Consider the following 20,513-nt stretch of genomic DNA (forward strand, 5'->3'; position numbering starts at 1 on the left):
TGGGTCTAATCCCAAGCCTGGTGAAGTCAATGGAAAGAGCCTTCTGACTGCATTGGGCTTTGGAGCATTCAGCCCTTTAGCCTATTGATGCAGAGACACCTGGACCTTCCTGACACCCATTCAAACCCCTGAATGCTTGCAAAGAGCAGACTTTTTACACCCAGATGTCCTGCGTTTCCACGGGGACAAATAGCAGCAGGTCATATTTGGGTCGCTGCTAGCTGTCTCTAGGGAATGCTCCTGCATGTGTGATCTGGTGCATGGCAAATTGCCCTGGGTGGAGTTGGGGAGGCTGGGGCAGCACTTGGGCTCCTGGCAGCTTCCTGTGGCTGCTGTAGCAGTGATTTGGGCACATGAAACTTGGCCAGCAACTGGAGTATGGTTCCAGTTTCGGGTGGTCCATGCTGCAGCCACATGCACCACGCTGCAGCCACATGCAGCACACTGCTTTTTTTCCCTGTCTTTTTTTTAGATCCTGGGATTTCCTGGTATCTAGTTTTGCCACTGTGCTGCCCATATGCAGTGCAGTGAACCAATTCATGTGTGTCATGTGTGTTTGCCAGCACCTCAAAAGCCTTTGAGGCACTGCAGAGTGCGAAGTTCATATTTGTGGTGGCTTGGCCCTATTTTCCAAGGGCTCCCATTACCAGTGTGATTGTGCTCCCTGATGGCAAGACATGTAAATACCTCTGCCACAACAGTGTAGCCTGAGCTGTCCCCATGCCAGAATAGGGGCCCAGTGAAACTGCTTCTAAAGGTCTGAGAACAGGGCAGAAGAATCCAACCTCCCCCTTAAACCAAACAAACTGCCAAGTTTCATGGCTGGGGAGAAGAGCTTGGTACGGGGATGTGAGAAGGCTCTAGGGTCTCAGAAAGCACTGGGTAAATTAAACAAAAAAAACACTTTAAAAATGTCTAATGGTGTTAAACGCAATCTCAGAACTTTTGGGACCTAAGTTGTGGTTTTTGGTCCATGGGCAATACTGCTCCTGGCCATGGCGCTGACAGCTTAGCCGTTAGACCCCATCATTTACCCTCTCATGGCAGTTTTGAGGGCAGCTTCCTCCTTAGACTGATCAGACCTTAGATCTCAGAGGGGTATCATTTCTGGTCCAGCATCTTTTGTCACCTTCCCTTAAATACTTTTTAGAAGTTTGGTCCCTTTTTCTTAGCCCCCACCCTATCGTTTTACTTCTCTATCTCCTGTTCTGACCACACAGACTCTGGTACAGCCTAAATACCCAGTAAGGACCAAATATATTTATTTATTAGATTTATATCCTACCATAGCCAAAAAAGGCTCAGAGAGGTGCAAAGGTGGTGACCCAGCTCCTCAAGATATTTTATCTCTGGGTCTGGGTGTGCCTGTCCCCAGCACCAGCCAGGGAGAGGGCAAGAAGGGCTTCTAAGGTCCTAGGCCACCCTGGCACTGGTAAGATGGTAGAGGAATCCCACCTTCACTTTAAGCAAAGTATGTTACTAGTTGTTACGATGTGGAGAAGAGCTCAACCCTGGGACGTGAGGGTGCTTGAGAGGCTCAGGACACGCAAGGCAAATTAAATGCACACATTTAGTCTCTTTTTAAATATTTCTTTTTTTTTTTTTACCCAGTGTCATTATTTTTGGAGTGTCTTAGGGACTATCAGCCATGGCCAGAACAGTTGGTAATTCACAACCAAGCCCTGGATGCAAAATCATCAAACAATCACACCCACCTCTCATCACTGAAATCCTATCTACTTCTAAAAAGACAAGGTGCATTGTTCTGTTGATAGGGTGGAGTGGGAGGTGTGTGGGAAACCAGCCATGCAAAGTGCTCTGAGACACAGTTGCTGCAAGGGCTAGGCTGAGTGCTGGGCAAAGGCACCTGCTCTGTTGTTTTGCATGAGCCTAGTGCTTTTGGGATGGCACATTGGCCACGTCCAGATAAGTGCGCACATGTGTTTCCCCATGGACAAATAGCAGTGGCACATAGTTGTCCTGCTGTTATTTTTCCCCGGTGAGTGTCCCTGCACGCGTGCTCTAGCATGTGGCAGATTGCCCCAGGTCGGGTAAGGGAAGCTGAGCTAGCACTTGGGCTGGCCCCAGCAGCCTTACCTGGGATCGTAGGGGCCTCCTGGAGCTGCAGTGGCAGTGATCTGGGTGCACAGAGCCTGGCCAGCAGCCAGAGTGTGGTTCTGGCTGGCCAGGCTCCATTTTTGGGCAGCATATGCTGCAGCCATGTGCAGTGTCTTGCTTTTTTTTTTTAGATATCTGTATTTCCTGGTATCTAATTTTGACTCTGTGCTGCAAATATACAGCATGGAAAATCTTTTCACATGTGCCACGTGTGTTTTGCATGCCTTTGAGGTGCCACAAAGTGCAGGTGCATGCTCATCTGAATGTGCCCAGTGAGGAGCAAATGCAGTTGCAATGTGGAAAGCAGAGAAACTCTTTTATGCAGACAGGCCTTCCCTTAGCAGAAACTGTGGAGACAATGCAGTAGGAACTGTGAAACATTATGGGCTTAAGATAAGAGAGGTGAAAAATACAAAGCAAGTTTCTGTAGGTCTTCTGCTTTGTAGATACCATGCAGATGACTGAATTCAAGAACCTCCTAAGTGGATACAGCCCAGGGCTCTGTCACATCCAGTCCCCAGCAGCCACTGTGTTTGTCACAGAAAAAAATAAAATCACCCCTGTCTTCCTGGCCAGCTGAACAGTCTGGTGCCATAGGACGGAGAAGCTGACAAGGATCCTCTCTCAAGTTGATTTATAACACCTGACCATCACTGTCACTGCACCCCCAACTTGCGGCTATTTTGACTGTACACAGAAGGTTCCACATCATGGGTGCTCCATACTTAGGAGCCTCATGTGAGACACCTGAGGTTTGCTTTGGATTTTCAGAAGTGCTGAGCACCCCCAATATGAACTGAATCCTGTGCTCACCTGGGCCCAGGGTGCCTTAATGCAGTCAACTGAAATCATGGACACTTCACATTACTGAAGTGTCTTACCCTAAAGAGGTCCCATGCCTCCCCTTCCTCCCACGTGCTTAGAGCACAGGAATGTTGTTTTGAGATACTGTTAGTTTTTACAGCATAAACTGCCTTGCTTCTGTGAACAAAAGCTATCTGTCCAGTTTACACGGTGTCTAATCCCCCATCAATTCACCTGCTTTGGAAGCCACATAATCCTGTGTGGATGCATCCATATTTTGCATTGTCTTTCCTGCTTTGGGCAGTCCTCCAACTACATTGCTTCACATCTGGATCAGCCTGCTTATGGGTAGGTATACAGCATGAGGACACCTGAGCTCATTCTGAATGAGCTAGCTCAGGGTACTGCAAACAGTGGAGCAATTCCACCTACGCTTAAATCTCCTGTGAGCTCAGGTACCTCTACATGAGGGTCGGGCAAAATGTGGCCCACGGGCCAGATGCAACCCGCCAAGCCATTCTATCTGGCCTGTGGGGCCCCTAAAAATTTTAGATAATTAATATTAATCTGCCCTGGGCTGTCATGCAGCCCTCCATGGCTTGCCAAAACTCAGTAAGTGGTCTTCTGCCCGAAATAATTGCCTGCCCCTGCTCTACATGATGCTGCCCTGTTGTTTGTGCTCTCTGGACCCTCCACTGCTTCATGGTTATCTTACCCAAGTGTCACCTTCCTTTTAAATGCCAGTACACCCAGGTGGGCCATTCTGTGACTCAGGCTCATAAAACATTTATATATCTGAAGTCTTTTCTACTAGGCAGGCCCCATATTTTTGCATGATCCAGCCAGAGGTCCTGGCATTTCTTGCCCTCTGGGGACAGGACCATGCTCAGAGCCATCTCTCCAATGATTGCTGGAATGCAAAGTCTTTCCAGAAAGCTACTGCAGAATATACAGGTGAGGAGACAGATGCATCTGGGATATAGCCCAGTGCTACAACAAAGCCTGGAGCTCTGCCAGAATTACAAAATGTTAGTTGCTCTCCAGTGCATGTGCTTGCTAAGAGAAGCTGGACTAGAGTTTGGCCATGACAGGCCACCCCAGAACCCTGGTATATGCTGGAGTCTTTACCCATCTCCTCAGGAAGGATTCAGTCCCCATCTAGACTTCAAGCGTTCAGTACCCAAGCCTTGGATTTTATCTTTGGGCATCTTGGTGTCCATGATGGACTAAGAACTAAGAAGCAATGAATAATTGTGTTTGTTTCTATCCTATATGTAGCCTATGCTCAATATGTTCAGAACTGTACATGAAGAGAAGCCAAGAAGGGAGAAACACAAAACATTAGTAATGTGAAAGGTGAAAAAGTCTGAAACAGCTACCTCCAAATTTCATAAATAGTAAAAAGTCTTAGCTTTAAAAATGGCTGAGCTGAATTTGCTTCAAAATCTGGAAGAAAATTCCATTCTAGTCCAAGAGAGAACTTGGGAAGGCCAAGAGGTCATCTCTGTGGAAAACTAAAGGGAGAGTGAAAGTAGCACTCATAAGGGAATGGGGTGAAACCTGAACTACAGAGAATTGCTTGTGTCTCAATAATGATATAATAGAGAGCACTTTGCAAAGGACATCTTACCCTGCAAGAGCCGGCCCTTGCCACTCCCTCCAAAGAACCTTCCTACTTTGTTTTGGGCATAGCACTGACATTCACTTCCACCCTTCCCTGAGGTTAATTACTGTGTGGTCAAAGGTTACAGAAGAGAGGGAGCGGGAGAGAGATTGTACAGGCTTAAAAGCTGCATTTAACTCTGTTTTCTGTAGCTTTCACTTGTCAAATGAGTCTCTGGAAGATAAGCACTCTAAGCGTATCAGCTTGGCTTTGTAAAGATAAGGAGGCTTCTCCTTTAACTGGGAGGCTGTTACTTCCTACCGCTCCCAGGCAGCTGCCCTGCTCCAGTCTTGCCTCTGTCCCCAGTGCCACGCAGCTGACACAGGTCATCCCAGCTCGGGACCGGCAGCTCAGAGCAATAAAGCAACAGTGGGACAGCAGCGGTGCTTGGCAGTGGTGTCTTTTGTCCGGTGCACAGTGCAGTCAGGGGCCATGGCACAAACAGGCCCTGGCTTGCAACACAGCTCAGGGCAGCCCCCTGGAAAGAACCTGGCACTGCCCTGGCCCCAGCCCGCAGCAGCTGGCCCAGCTGGCTTGCAGCTCCAGGGGCATGCGTCCCCGTGCCCTCCAGGGGTGCATGCCCCATCCCTCCCCGTGCTCTGCCCGTGCAGGGCCTGCCCTTGCTCCAGCCGCACTCCCTCTCCCACCAGGGAGGAGCAGGGGCTGTGGGGAGTGGGGGACAAGCAGAGGCCTGGGGGGCATGTGCCCCCCAGGCCTCCGCTTGTCCCATCACCCAGCCTGGCCAGGGCCCCACTCACCACAGCCCCTGCTCCTGCCTATGCCTGGCTCCCTCCCTCACGGTTGGAGCCTCAATCTGCCCTCCCCCCAACCACAGCCCTTTCCCCTCCCCCACCCCTTCCCCCAAAGACTTACTTGCTGGGGAGGCATGCCCCCTAATAATTTTTTCTCCCAGGATTTGTAGAGACATTGACAGTCTTGATGGCCACCTCCTAGTTTACTGGAATTTGAACTTGAGCTGGGCTTTTCATAGTATCATTAGGGTAGGAAGGGATGTAACAGATCATCAGGTCCGACCCCCTGCCCCAGGCAGGAATGGATCCTGGGATCATAACACCCCAGCCAAATATCTGTCTAGCCTCCTCTTGAAGACCCCCAAGGTAGGAGAGCACCACCTTCCTTGGGAGCCCATTCCAGAGCCTGGCAGCTCTAACTGTAAAGTAATGTCTCCTGATGTCCAGTCTGAACCTTCTCTTTAACAATTTGTGACTGTTATTCCTAGTAACCCCTGGCTTTCCCCTTGTCCCATGGCTAGAAGGAAGCTCCAGAGCTGCTTCTGCCTGCCTCAGCCAGGTTGCACAGGGACTGGGCTTAACTGAGGATGGGGACAGCAGCATTAGCATGGGGGGAGAGTACTTTCCCCTTCCCTGCCTGGTCTTCTGTAATGGGTGTGGAGAGGGGGAACCTCCCTGCATCTCTGCTGTCACTGTCTCCAGCTGAGTCAGAAGTTGGGCAAAAGCTGCTCTGGAGCTTTTCCCTTCCCGTAGGACAGCAGGGAAAGCAGTGGCAGGAAGGGAAGAGGGGGAAAGGAAAGGGAGGGGAAGGGACACAAAGGGGAAGGGGATTTTCGCCTTCTTTAGAGACTTTAAAAAGTTCCTGGAGGCTCTTGCAGTGCCCACAACAGTGTGGGGAAGGAAGTTGGGAGCAGGTAGTCCAGCCATACCTGCAGTGCAGAGTACTGCTCCCACAGCCCCTTTTAGGAAATCCTGGATCGACCTCTGCAACTAAAGCTTTGGCTAAACACCCACAAGCTGATAACTATACAGAAAGTCATGGCTCCAGCTAACTGCATGACAGCTCCATCCATAAATGCTCACAACACGCAGACCCACAAGGTTGTGCACCCCAGTACTCCTGGTTCAACAAGCCTCCATATCTGGTCCACAGCTGCTCAGTTCAGTAATAACAGTGCTGTCGGCCTGGTCACTGCCCTTCAGGGAGACTCTGCTGCTGACAGCTCTGGCAGGTGCCCCTTTGCACTGGTAGGGCAGCTGACAGAGGACGGGTGGGGGCATACATCTGGCCTGTGCTCGTGTCCCTGGCCTCCTAGCAACAGGATTGATTCCTGGTGTCTCTGGCCCTCCCTGCTGGGTTGACAGCAGTTTTTGGGTCCATGCCCTTTTCAGTTACAACATTCGGGCCTGCTCACTCAGCCACTTTTCCCCAGCATCCTCCAGCAAAGGAAGTCAGCCAGTCAGCCACATGCCTTGCACAATGCAGTGGCAGCGATTCCCTTTCAGCAGGCACACGTCAGGGGTTGCTGGAATGTTGCTTCCCCACACGCAAACCTCAAGAAGGCGTTTGCCTGCACTCAGACACGTTCTATCACTGCCACGCCTCCCAGGCATGCGATGAGTAATAATTATGCTCACCACATTAGCCAGCTAGTAGGGCTGTGCAAATTTCACTGTCTGTTTCATTTTGACAGTTTCGACTTGAAAAAGCTTGAAACTGTGAAATTGAAACAAAATGAAAGGCTTCGAAACAGCCTCAAAACAAAACAAGGGCAGTCGAAACATTTCAAAAGTTTAACTTTCTAAATGTTTTGAGTTTCGAAGCTGGGCTTGCTTGCAGCTAAAGAGAAACTAAGGAGAGAGAGGGGGAAGCGGGGGAAAGGACTGCCCTGATATTGACGTGTAGCTGGCCAGTGACTGTGATCCTTCCCTGAGGTCCATTTTAATCCCAGTGCTCTGGAGATGGGACAGAAAAACAGCACATAAAGCATTGTTTGAACTGAGCTTTCTCTGTGCCTTCACACAAGTGACACAAGATTTGCTCTGAACAGTTTGAGGTGCAGTTTCCCAGAAACCCCTGCACCTATCTCCTTGAAACTTGGCAGGTTTCATGGCCTCAGAAGGGGATACCATCCCTGCAAGTTTAATCTGAAACAGGCAAGAAATGACAAAGTTATAGGCAGTTTCGTGTTTCCCCGTTATAGCCTATGGGTGAAATGTTGAAACAGCATTGAAACAGTGATACAGTTTCAACGAAATGGAACAGTGCTTTCAATATGAAACAAAACTCAAATGAAACACTGTCCCATCGAAACAGCAAAATGGAAGTCGAAACGAAACAGTGCTGTTTTGCACAACCCTACCAGCTAGCACTGACACACAGCCAGCCTGCACAGTGTGGCTTGGAGCCCCGTACTTGAGACAGGCACTGCAGCTGCCCATATAGCATCTGTCTTGGCTGCTGTTGTGGTGGGAGTGTTTTGCTCTTTGCCCACAGCTTCCTGGGGATCCCTGTCTATGGAACTGGCATGGAAAAGACTCAAGAAAAAAGAGAAAAGGTGACTCCCCCTCCTGCCAGGTTTCCTTTTCCAGGGCAGAGTTCTTTCGTGCCCCATAGTGTACTACAAAACACCTCAGAAGCACACTGTGGCTTCCTGGATGCTTTCATCCCTAACAGTGGTTCGCCCTTGCCAACTATGCAGCGTGGGAGGCAGTGGGCCTGGTGCTGCACTGAGGAGCACACTGCTTCCATCTGGTGCACAGCTGGCTGGCTGGCTGCTCCGCCTAGCCTTCAGCGCCTGCCGGGCTGCACAACTGGAGCTTCTGAGGCAAAAGTTTTGTTATCGCACCACCAAAGCTGCCATCATCCAGTAAGTCTCACACGGGCAAGGCTGGGTCAGAGCAACTACACAGATCAAAAACTGTGGATCATTGCCTGTGGAGGCATTTTGAACTCCAGATCAAAATGCCTCCACAGGAAACCTCTTCAATATTGAGCCAGTGCTCCCTGCCCCACAGAGGTTGCACCCTGGCCCTGCAGGGCTGGGAGGCAAGTGCCATGTGTGAATCCCCTACTCTTCTGGGAGGCTACACACTAGGGCAGGGGTGTCAAAATTGCCTTGTTCCTCAGGCCAGATCTAGACACATGGGCTCCTTGTGGGCTGGATCTGGACTGGGGCACATGGAAGCTGCTGTGGTGGCAGCAACTCCGGTTCTGAACCAGAGCACATGGTGGCAGCTCCAGCTCCCACCACATCCCTCATACCAGAGCTGGAGCTGCCACCACTATGTGCCACCTGTCACGACTACAGCTCCAACTCTGTCATGAGCAGAGAGCACAGCAAGAGCAAGCAACTGAGGAGGTAGAGCTGCATCAGTGGAAACTAGCAAAGCAGTCAGAGGGCACAGTAAAACAGTAGACTATTTTACTGTGCATTGAAGTGTCATGTAAAAAATGGTGACATTACACTAATGCAGTAAAATAGTCTATTGTGCATTAAGCACCACTAAAAAACAGTATGCAAATGCACTACTGTGCATTAGCACAGCCTAATACTCATTCATTTAGTACCTCACATTGGAGATGCTAAATTGAATGTGTATTGTTTGCCCTCCTGTTGATGGTTGCAGATTGCAAGTCTGCAGCATGTCATTTCCCCCAGCCATGCCAACAGTCTAGCGAACCAGGTAGAGCGGCTCTGTGGGCTAGATCTGGCTCCAGGTACCATACTTGAAACCACTGCACTAAGGGCAGCTTCATGGCTCTTTGAGGGCAGAGCAGCCTGCTAACTGGAATAGGATGTTCCTCCCTGCTGGGGGAGATGCTGTCCAGCTTGCCCAACTTTGCATCACCTAGGGGCACTGAGGCAGGAGGAGGATGGAACAGCTGAGGGACAAGAGGCTTCCTGAAGCCCAAGGGAAAATCCATAGAGTCAGACTCTCACCTCCCTGCCCCTTGCCTCTACTCCCTGCTCTTCTCCCCTTTTAGATACAAATATACACACTCTCTCTGTCTTTCTGTCTCTCTCTCTCGCTTTCCCTTTTTATCCTTTCCAGTCAGCCAGTCAGTCCTGAGGCCACACTGATTGTTGGGGCATCTTTGATGTAGCTATAACTTTCCTCCATTCTTCCCAGTCTTGTACAGTCAGTTTTAATCCCATCCAGTCTTGATATTGGTGGTCCAGTTCATCCTAGGTCTTTGTCTTTTTCTTCATCATCTTCTTGCACTGTCAGTGGTTTACCCTGCCACTGGTACCATGTAGCCCAGTGCAACCTGTCTCATAGTTGGATTGCCGGCAACTAAACCACCATCCCCACCTGGTCTGCCAGGTGAGAAGCATGTATTGAGACACAGCAGGACTAAAAACAAAACCTGCCAAAGGACAGATAAGCTCACAAGAGCCAACAGCCATCCGTACCCGGAGAGGAGATGGGCACCACCAGGTTATTCCTGCCCAAAGTATCACCAATAATGCAAAGCCAATCAACTAACCTCCTCTCCATTAGCTACTCAAAATATTTTGTAGAAGGAGAAGCAAAATGAACGTTGGCTAGCGTCCAACAGTCATTCCAATAAGAAGGAATAGAAATTTCATACTTAAATTAGATTTGTTAAAAGTCAAGCCATTGTCTCTGGTTCAGCTGCATTCCCAAATATATAAAGATATAATTTGTGACATACTTAATTCTGGTCATTTGAACATCGTCACAGACATAAATAATAACAACAGTTGCTCCTTTGGGTTTCTTTGTGATGCAGCATCTAGATTCTGCGATGTTCAGAAAGGATGTTATAGTGAGAGCAGGTTGGAAACATTTTGATACATGTCCTTTGAAAATCTTGATGGGTCAAAACTAGATCTTTTTGCATAAATGCATCTGTGTCAATCAGAGATGTGGGGCGGAAAATTTTTCCGGAAAATTTTCAGTGCTTAATTTTTCTGTGGGAAATTTTCCATTTCTAAAAATTAATTGTTTCATAAAATTTATTAGTAACAATGAATGGATGCCAATACAATACAATACAATACAATACAATACAATACAATATTAGGCAAGCTTGGCAGTTTCAAAGTTTTAATTAAAGTTTTTCAGGTGATTATCCCTAGGAAGTGAGAGAGAGAGTACATATATGTTTTATTGATTTGTAAACAGGAGGGTAAATACAGTCACATAATAACCCAAACCAAAAATCAAGTTATGAATTCACCTAATTGGCTGTGCAGGTTAAATCAAAATCAAAGCTAAAGTTCTTATTTCATCTAAGACTGCAAGAGAAAGCAAAACCAAAACTAAAACTGTGATTAATTTTCATTTCACTTTCAGTTCAGCAAACACACAGAGCACTGTCTCAGTTCTTTCCTTGAGTTGGGGAAGTTGGAAGTGTTTGCATACAGTCTGTTAGTCTTTTAGTGCTTCTGGTTTGAAGCAGTCATAATAATGCCTAATCAGAAAAAAAACTAGTGTGGGGCATCATTATAGTTCAAGCCACTGAATGAAGGAAGAAAGTTGGTAGATGTAAATATTGTATTCTAACAACATAACAAGAATGGAGAAACATTTAATAACATGTAGAAACTGTCCTGAAAGAGTGCAAGCCATATACAGAAAGCTAACACAACAAAGTGGTAGAAGAACATCATCTGAGAAAAGTCTACTTCAGGAATCCTATGTAAGTATACAAATTAATATGTTAAACAACACACACTATAGACTAGCATTTACATTGTTTTAAAACATTATAATTTTAAAAGTTGTTAATGCAACTCGACTATTCTTTCTTTATTTATTTAAAATATTTGTATCCTGCTTTTCTGCTTGCACTAAGCACCCAAAGTGGCTTAGGCTTAACAATATATATATTTTTTTAAATTACATAATTAAATAAATAGTTAACTATTTCAACCCAGCAGAGTGAGCTTAGTCCTCTGGCCAGTGGCAGAGGCCAGATTATACTTCCCTTTGGCTCTACAGTCCCAGGGCAACTGAGCAGCAAGTTCAGCAGCAGGTGTTCTTTTTGGCAGGGAGGGAGGAAGCAAGCTCCCTGTCGCTTCTTCTTCTTCTGACGGATGAGGCCAGGCTACAATAGGCTAAAATAAAAATATTTTCCCCCTTCTGTTGCAGGAACTTGGTAGCTCAAGTGAAATAGCAGATTTGCAAAAAATGGAAAATGAAAATGTTGAGTTGCCAGGTCTGGGGGAAAAAGAAGCAGGATCTTCGCTTTCAAGATCACTGTCACCAGATATGTGATCCACCATGAGTAGCTGTTCAAGACAGTCAAGCTTTTTATCAAGCTTTGGGGACAAAATGTCAAAAGAAGATCAAGAAAAATCAGATGAGAGATTAGCTTGAGCTACATTTGCAAGTGGTACACCTTTATCCGTAACTGAAAATCAGTACTGGAAGGAACATTACAAATTAATTGGCCCATCATATAAGTTACTGTCACATTATAGCTCATCACATTATTTCTTAGACAGAGTATGACAGAATTCAAACAATGTTATTCAAAAGATTGGTCAAGCAGAATCGCTGACTTTGATGTCAGATGGATGAACTGATATACAGTAAAAGCTCTATTATTCGGCATCCCCCGCGAATCGGGGATGCCAGATAACAAAATATGCCGGTTAATTGAGCGGCCCAAACAGGTGTTCTTGCCTGTTCGGGCCTCTGCTTCTCCTGCTGCCTCGCCTGCGGCACCTCCGACCCTCCTGCAGGCCCTATGGGCCCCGCGGGACAGAAGGCGGGCCCCGCGCAGCTTGTTATACCCCCGGGCTGTGGGGGCTCAGAGAAACTGGAAGTGCCACGGTGGGAACTTCCGGTTTTACTTTACCTTAGAAGCCGGCATGCCAGTTAACAGAGCACCTGAACCAATATTTCTGGAAGCAATTGCTACCAAATCTCATCATACAGGTGAATACATAGCCAAATTACTGAGTGAAGAGATTGAAAGTGCAGGTCTCTCCAGGATACAAGCCCTTGTAACTGATATTGTGAGTAACATGAAAGCTGCATGGCAAATATTAAAGGCAAAGTATCCTCATTTAATAGTACTTGGCTGTCTTGCTCATGGGTTGAATCTTCTGGCAAAGGACATAGTAAGTATGAATACAATGAAGACAACATTGGCAAGCTGCAAAGCGATTGTGAAGGTATTCAACAATCATCATGTTGCTAATCAGACTTTGAAGAAATTACAGAAAGAAAAGCAGGGGAAGGAAAGTGCACTTTCATTTTCAGGAGAGACTAGATGGGGCTTGGCTACAAAGTGTTTACATAGTTTGCTGCGCACAAAGAACTGTTTGTACTGTGCTTCCATAGATGACAGTATCCCAGATTATTCCCATGAACATTCGGAAGCAGATTCTCAATGATGATGTGTTCTGGGTTCGAGTTCAGGGAGCATTCAGTTTGCTACTACCAGTCTAAGTGGCTATCAAGAAACTTGAAGGAGATACACCAAGCTTTTCAAATATTCCAGAGATATTCAGACAACTGAATGAAAATCTAATTGAGCTTGCTTTCTTCACCTCTACCCAAAAAAGAAGTAAAACAAATGTTTACTAAGAGATCTGAGTTTTGCTCTCATCCAGTTCATCTGGCAGCAAACCTTTTCGATCCTCAACACAAAGGACAACATTTATCAGAAGATGAATTATCTACTGCTCTCAGTACAATTATGGAAGTAGCTAAGAATGTCCCCAACATCGACAAAATAGCCGTGATGATAGACATTGCCAAGTACCGTGCAAAAGAAAAACTTTGGAGCAAAGAGATCATTTGGCAGGCAGCAGAGAATATGTCTCCTCTCACATGGTGGAAGGGATATTGTAACACCCGACTGTTGTCCAGGATTGCTCTAAGGATTCTAAGCATTCCACCAACACAGCTTCTTATAAACAGAACTGGAAGGCTTTCAGCTCAATCAAGACAAAAAAGAGGAATAGACTAACAAATAAACGCATAGCTAAGCTTGTTTCTATTTCTCAAAATCTCTTGCTTCTAGAGAATCAGTCAGAAGCACAATTAGTAAAGAAGATGCAGTGTGATGATAAGTTGCCCTTGCCCATAGACTCATTGGTAAAACCATTCTTTAGCAAAAGAGAACGTGGTTCAAGTAGTTCTGAATCAGATTTGCCTCAATCTGATTCTGAAATGGAAATAGTAAGTAGTGCAAGTGATTCTACAGATAGTGACAATGAAACTGGAGGTGCCGCAATGACCTCAGTGAGTGGCTCAGTGTGTCTCCCTGCCATCACAGGTGGAACTGCTCATAGATCTTTTCTTGGGATGAGGCTGCCTTCTAGTTTCTCAGTGGGCATGTCTACACGTGCATTTACTGCGCAGTAAGTGGCTTTTAGGCCAGCATCTACACGTGCAGGCATTACAGCACAGTAAATGCAAGTGGTCAGTGGAAACAGCCCTGGGGCACACACAGGTCTATGAAGCAACAGCAGGAGCCAAGCTCAACATGAGTAAGAGCACCTGTCTGGCTGTGGGTGAGCTTGAGGACCTGGAATCCTTGGGGGTCTCTGTCCCCTGCAAAGGAAGGCCTACAGGTGATTTGCATGGGAATGCAGGTCCACGGGTGCATGTGCTATAATGAGTTTATGGGTTTGTTGGGTGAGTTAAGGTATGGGAAGAAAAGTGTACTAGAAGGTGTATATATATAACTTATATCTATATCTATATCTATATATATATATATATATATATATATATATACATACATATATATAAAGACATATATTTTTACAAAAAAAGAAGTGTGCCTGGGTTTGGCCACCTCAGCTCCATTCTGTGTTCTGCTAAGGAGTTTCTTATTAATCCATTTTTACTGATCTAGAGACTTCTCTAGCATCCTTCCCCACTCAGTAACTCCCTCACCAATTCTAGCCCACTCTCCATCCCTTTTTGTGAGGGGGGTTAGGGATTTTCTTCTCCCCATGTTGGGGGCACAAATCTTGAAGAACTGATGTTGGTGACAAACCCTGGACAAACCTATCCAACTCTGGATGGTTTTGTGACAGCTTGCTGCTGTCTGCATCCTGCTGTCTCCTTGTTGGAGTGAGTTATGCTGGGAGCACTCTTGCATCTCACAATGCCAGAGAGGTCTCTTGCCTGAGTTCACCACTCAGAGAGTGGCTGCATGGGCCAGATCCCCAGAGTGCTCACTCAGCCTCAGTCCATCTCTGGGAGAAGGGATTCTCCCCTGTTCTCAGGGAGAGCTGCTGGAGAGGCTTATAGGTTCCCTTTTTCCATGTGTCCTTCCCCACGTATTTGCAACTATTTCTGAGCAGAGATCTCGCCCACTACCCCAGGACATGCAGGAAAGGCTGATGGTGTGCACATGGATAAGACCTTTCTCAACCCCACAGAACAGTTCATTCAAGATCAAATTCCTTCAGACACAGCACTGGGCTCTGGGATCTCATGGCCTGGCATTCACACACAGTCCTTCTGAGAGCTATATCTGGGACCTTGCTACCTCTTCCCTGATGAAGACTGAGGCAGGATGTGCTCTCCAGCCTGGATGGCTTCATGTTGTATTGACCTCATTAGATAGGTCCTAAAGAACCAAAGCCTTGCTTAGTGTGCTTGGCATCAACCGAAACTAGCCCTTTCCTGACAACCACCTGGGGCTGAAAGCACTAACATGGCTAATAAGAGACAGTGCCATAAAGCTGTGGAGATTCAGCATCATGGAGGAGAACCATGGGATACCTGTCGGCAGCCTGCCCACCCCCAGGGAAAAGTACTGCTGAACCAATGCAACTGCAAGAAACTGAGGTAGTATGCCAGAGGTTGCACATGTGTGCACCACTGCCCTCTGCTGGAAGTAAATGGAGCCATTCTGTCTCAAGGGAATTGTCCTTTGAGCTCAAGCAATGGGTGGTGTTGGCCTCCACAGGGAAAGCTATGTTCTGTTCCTGTTGCCCCTGTAACAAACCCAGAGGTCTTGGTGCACAGGGACAGCCAAGCAAGTCCTAGGTGGCCAGTCCATTAGAATACATTCTGCTAGCATACAGCAACTACCTTCACACTGGGAGGGAAGTTTGAGTCGTTATCCCTGTGTAACCTGAGTGCACCCCAGTATGTGCTCCCCCTCACTTCAGTTGGAGGGGATACGTGGCCAGGCAGCAGTGCTGCAAGAGGGGTCTGCTGTGCAGGCCAGCCCCACTTTATCTTCTGTAGAGTCAGGCCAGGACAGCTTAACTATTTACAGGTTTATTAGTATACAGGTAACAATATTTACAGATTTATAAGAGAGTATTGGTAAATATATACAATATCCAGATCACCCAAATACTGTTATGCTCTATAATCAAAGGCCCAAGGGTCCACCACCTCAAAAGGTCCCTATGCAGGTAAGACGCTGTCTGCAACAGGTTAAGTATAACAAAGGCAGATAAACAACAGGTATCAACAGGTAAGTTCAGACAAGAACAACAACAACAACAACAAAAAGTAAATACAGGTAAACCTCAAATAGATGACATAACCCAGATCACATTATAGGATAACAATATATAAATAACTATTTACAAAATATGAGACAGAAGTCCCCCCTTCCAGGTACCAATGTGGCCGAGACCATTGGGCATTCCCCCAGGGTGCCAAACCCTGGCACCTCCCCTCTCCTAGGGGAAGTAAAGGGAGGATCCCAATACTTCCTCAGCCCCTGATGGGCCCCCCCTGGTCCCCAATCCCTCAGGACCCCCTCTCAGGGCTTCCTCCCCTGTGGGGACCCCTTCCCTGGGTACTCAAGGATCTGGGGAGCAGATCTGGGGCCGCCTTGTGTGGGTCCCAAAACCCAGGCCTTACCTTCTGCCCTCTGTTGGAGCTTGGGCTGCCTTGTGCGAGTCCCGAAACCCAGGCCCTGCCAGACCTCAGCCACGCTGTGCTGGTGCCTCCTGGGCGCCCGGCTTCACACTGGGGAGAGGTGCAAATCCGAGCTGCTACGTGCAGCTCCCAGGGTGTGGTGGCTCCATGCACCACCGTGTGCGCTGGGATCCTTGGCCACACATCCAGGGTAGCGGACCTGGGCCGCCACATGTGGCTCCCAGGGTCTGGTGGCCCCATGCACCGCTGTGTGCACCGAGTGTCCGGGGACCCAAGCCACCTCCTGCAGCTCCCAGGGTCTGCCCCATGCACCACTCTGTGCACTGGCTGGGGTGGTAGCTGAAGATGCTCACTGCTCTGGTCCTGCCAAGGAAGTCTTCTGGGGCTCTTCTGGGCAACAGCTTCTCTTCTGGGCAACTGCTAGGCAGCTCTCCCCAGCTCTTCTTAGCCCTGCCTGCTTCTTTGTCCCTCAACGTGTCTGCCGCATGTTGGGCATGCAGAGCCTTTTATTCAGTCTGGAGGCTCCACCTGAATGCAGGCTTCAACCAGGTCCAGAAGGGTCTTCGTCCCCCCACTCCGTGTAAGGGGTGAGACCAGCCCCACCCAGCCCTTAGCTGATTAGCAATTGGTGGATGGGCTCCACCAACTGAAACAAAGATTTTCTACACCTGTTCAAGCCGAGCTGGGTTGGTAAATCCGCCGCACCTGACTGCAGAACAGAACAAGCTGTCCTGCTATTGTCATCTGAGAAATATGGAGAACACCCAGCTTCCTTATGGCTCTGGATGCTTAGAAGAAATGTAGAGAACTGCAGAAAAACTGTTACCAACCAACTAGACAGGGCTTAAACTGACAGCCCTGTTAGTGGGCTCTGATGGAAGGGACATGGACATGGAAACTCAGATGCATCTGCTTAGGCCTTATACAAACCACCCAGATGTGGGCCTTCTGTCAGACAGCTCCAAGGCAGATGGGAATGCTGTATCGCTGAACGAGCAGGAATCGCTGGCCATTCTCTTGCCTTTCTGTTCTGCTCTGGGAAGAAGCAGAGCCATAGTGAACAAACAGGGTCATATTCTCTGCCTGGGGCCGCCATATGAGCTCACTGGCTTGTTGCAAGTGCACAGGTGGAACCGTGTGCACACAGGCCCCACACATCATAAATGTGACTTGCCCTTAGTCAAAAAACAAGTGAGCCATTGAATGCTCAGAGAACAGCCGGGTAGAGGCATCCAGCATACCCCCTTCCTGTAGACCCTGATGTCAGGCTGGCTAGCTCATGGTCAATTCCCTCTCCTCATGTCCCACCCACGCACATCCCAGCCACCACAGTTCTGCAGGACCTTGAGCTTCCTAGAGCTCCTATGGGGCTGTTAACTGTGCTTAGCTGTCTGGCCTAGACTTTTTTAAGGCCACCTATTCCCCCACCTGATGCAGGTAGACAGCTACCATATCACCTGAACTGGTTCTGTGGATTCGTTCACGGCAGTATTTTCATATGTAGTTCTGTAGGGTTAACTGCCCCAATCCACTAGGTGAGGGATGGCCAACCCACAGCACGCATGCCACAAATGGCACAGTCAGCCTCTGTGTGTGGCACATAGCAGATTGGGGAGGGGACAGGCAGCACAGCAGTAGATAGTGTAGGGAGCAGAAAGCAAAGCAGCAGTTTAGGCAGGGAGCACAGGGCAGGGAGGAAAAGACAGCAGCAGATCAGGCAGGGGTAGTGGATCAGAGTGGCACTCAGGGGTGGAGGGGCATGCAGAGTTTAAGTAGTGGCATGCCTGCCAAAAACATTGGTGCCCACTGGACTAGGTAACTTTAAGCTTTTTGGGGCAGGGGCTTAGCTGAAATCATGGGTCTATTGATGTTAGTAGGTGGGGCCCTAATTTCACCCTGTCTATTTTTTATTTCTAGTGCAGTGCAAAGTTACAAGGTGCCACTTTTTATTTAAAGGAACAGGAATAACAGCTAAAAACACTGAGCAGCTATACCTCTTACTGGTTTTCCCAGGAGCCAGGGACTCTCAACAGTTCTATAAACCGGGGCACTTTTACATGGGTTCCAGTGGTGGTGGTGGGGGGCAGCTCTGAGAGCCGCTGTACTTAAAGCACCACAGTATCTTGTGTATCAGCATCCCTGTGCTTCAAAATGGCTACAACAACTCTCCAACCCTCAAGGAATCTGTGCATTCATCTGTCCTAAAGTTTGTGTCAGGCCAGGTAGCCTGGACTGTGGCAAGTGGCTAAGCATCTATGCTAGCAGATGTTTCTTCCATCCCCAGTGCCATGGTCAGGGTCTAATGGGCCAGTTCCCTGTCTTTCAGAGCAGTGAGGGCTCATTCCAACTGTGGCAGCCCCTACTACTGCTTCCTAGGAACACTGCTTCTGCTACCATCCTGATGCCTCTGAACTTCCTCAGAAAAACATGGAGATGCCAGCTCCCACCCCCAACCCCATCCCCACTTCAGAGTTTTCACCTCATCTCAGTGCTCTAAATTCTTTCCATTCAGCTTCCGCATTCTTGCCACATTCCTGCACTCCTTGGCCTCTGACATGTATCGTGCATCCTGTTTGTTAAACAAATAGCTCTGGTTTGAGTCACCTCAGTGGCTTCTGCAGGTGACGGAAGGCTAACTATAGGCAACAAAAGGAGGATATCTCCTCTCTACGCACGCCTAGACTAACCTGGAAACCATCCTCTGTGGCGGACCTTCCAGGAAACTGTAATGGAGAGGACGACAGCCCAGGGACCAGCTCAGTCCCCACAGGACATGGTACTTCTGATGAGTTTTGTCCTGTTGACAGTGTTTGTTTGGGGCTGGGAGGGAAGGAGGGAAAGGAATCTAGTCCTAGAAGGATAGTGCAGGGCTTCAGCTCAGCTAGGAGCAGCACACCTGGCACAGGTGACAGGGTGACATAGTCACGCTGCCCTCTGCCCAATTCATAGGGAGGCCTGGCATCGTTTCTTCTTCCTTCCACCTTCCCTTATAGAAGGGTTGCAGGACTCACAGGATGGTCCGTGGGGCTTTACAATGGGTACAGTTCATCCTGAGAAGCCAGGGGGTTTGGATATGGTGACTCAGGAGCCCCCTTCCAATCTTTCCTATACTCCATGAGAGCTGCAGGTCTCAGAAGGAAGTGGTGGAGGGGAAGAAAGCCCTTTCTCATGGTTCTTAGGATGAGAAGGTTGAATGTTCCTGGTGGGGTGAAGCTTCCCAGGTCCCACTAGCGCATCTAGCTGTCTGGTGAGGGCACTCTACCTCACCCACCATCCCCATCATTTGCCCATTTGCCTTGGAGGAAGATGGCAGGGACCTGCTTAAGGAAGGGAAGAGGTGGGGCAATAAGGATGACCTTGATGCGTCTCACTGCAATGCCTAACTCCTTTTAGTTCCTCTCTGCCAAATGCCAAGCTCCTTAGCACCCACCTCCCCATCCACCCCTCTAACCTGAATTACTATCTTGAAGCCTAACCCAGCTCTTGCTAAAGTCATGGGGATAATGGACCTGCATGTACATGCTTGCTCTGTCTGTAGTGTTACAAGATGACCTGAGAGCTAAAGAACCTGGGAGCTAAAGGAGTTGGACTGTGTTTCCAGCTCTGGGAGTAAAGGGCGTTCTGGTACGTTAGTGCAGGCGGGGTGGGGATCAGGACACCAGTTCCAGCCGCAACTCCCTGTGTGCTCTTGGGAAGGTCAATAACTGCTCTGTGTCTCGGCTTCTCTATCTTCCAAGTGGATTAGCAACACCCCCTCCTAAAGGTGCTGTGAGAAGGCTCACCCTGTCTGGAGAACTAGCACCACCATGACCAAATTGATCTCACTGAAATGGCTTAGACCCTTAATGCAGAACCATTTCAACCAGTTTAAAGGCCTTTCCTCCATGTAGTAAGTCCTATGTGAGATAACCAGTGAGTTACCCAGGGACAAGGCCTGCACCCAGGGCTGCCCCTCAACAGAGCCCACTAAGCCCATGGAGACGCTGGAGAGCAGTTGCTAGAGAAGGGTAGCAGAATTGCAAAAGGCTGGAGTAACCCCCAGGGCAGGGTTCTCAGGTAAACAGATGGGGAGCTCTAGTACAAAGGACACTGTGGGGGTGGGGGCTGGCTTCATTAATTCGCTGCCTTTGCTCTGCATTTCCCCATCTCACATGCAATGAAGAAAAGACTTGGCCATAGTTTGAGGGGTTCAATCCCCTCCCTTCTCCTGCCCCTTCATGAACTTTTGGGGGTCTCTGCTCCAGAGAGGTTTTGTTTCCTCAGCACCATCCCTCATTATGGGAATAGGTCCCAGAGGCGTTGTTGGGTCAGTCCAGAGGGCAGTGGGAGGC

At 48.3% G+C, this 20,513-nt stretch overlaps 2 long non-coding RNA genes across 3 annotated transcripts in view; both read left to right on the forward strand.

Moving 5' to 3' along the window:
* The window catches only part of LOC109281812 (uncharacterized), a 42,354-nt gene that overhangs the window by 6,737 nt on the left and 15,104 nt on the right, over positions 1 to 20,513 (forward strand). The gene's annotated exons all lie outside the window — the stretch shown is intronic.
* Positions 6,177 to 13,315, forward strand: LOC132252143 (uncharacterized). Its single transcript, XR_009463938.1, has 2 exons — positions 6,177 to 11,008; positions 11,461 to 13,315. It is a non-coding gene; the product is annotated as an uncharacterized LOC132252143 (long non-coding RNA).

This window comes from Alligator mississippiensis, chromosome 8 (assembly GCF_030867095.1).
Source record: "Alligator mississippiensis isolate rAllMis1 chromosome 8, rAllMis1, whole genome shotgun sequence".
NCBI classification, from domain to species: Eukaryota; Metazoa; Chordata; order Crocodylia; family Alligatoridae; genus Alligator; species Alligator mississippiensis.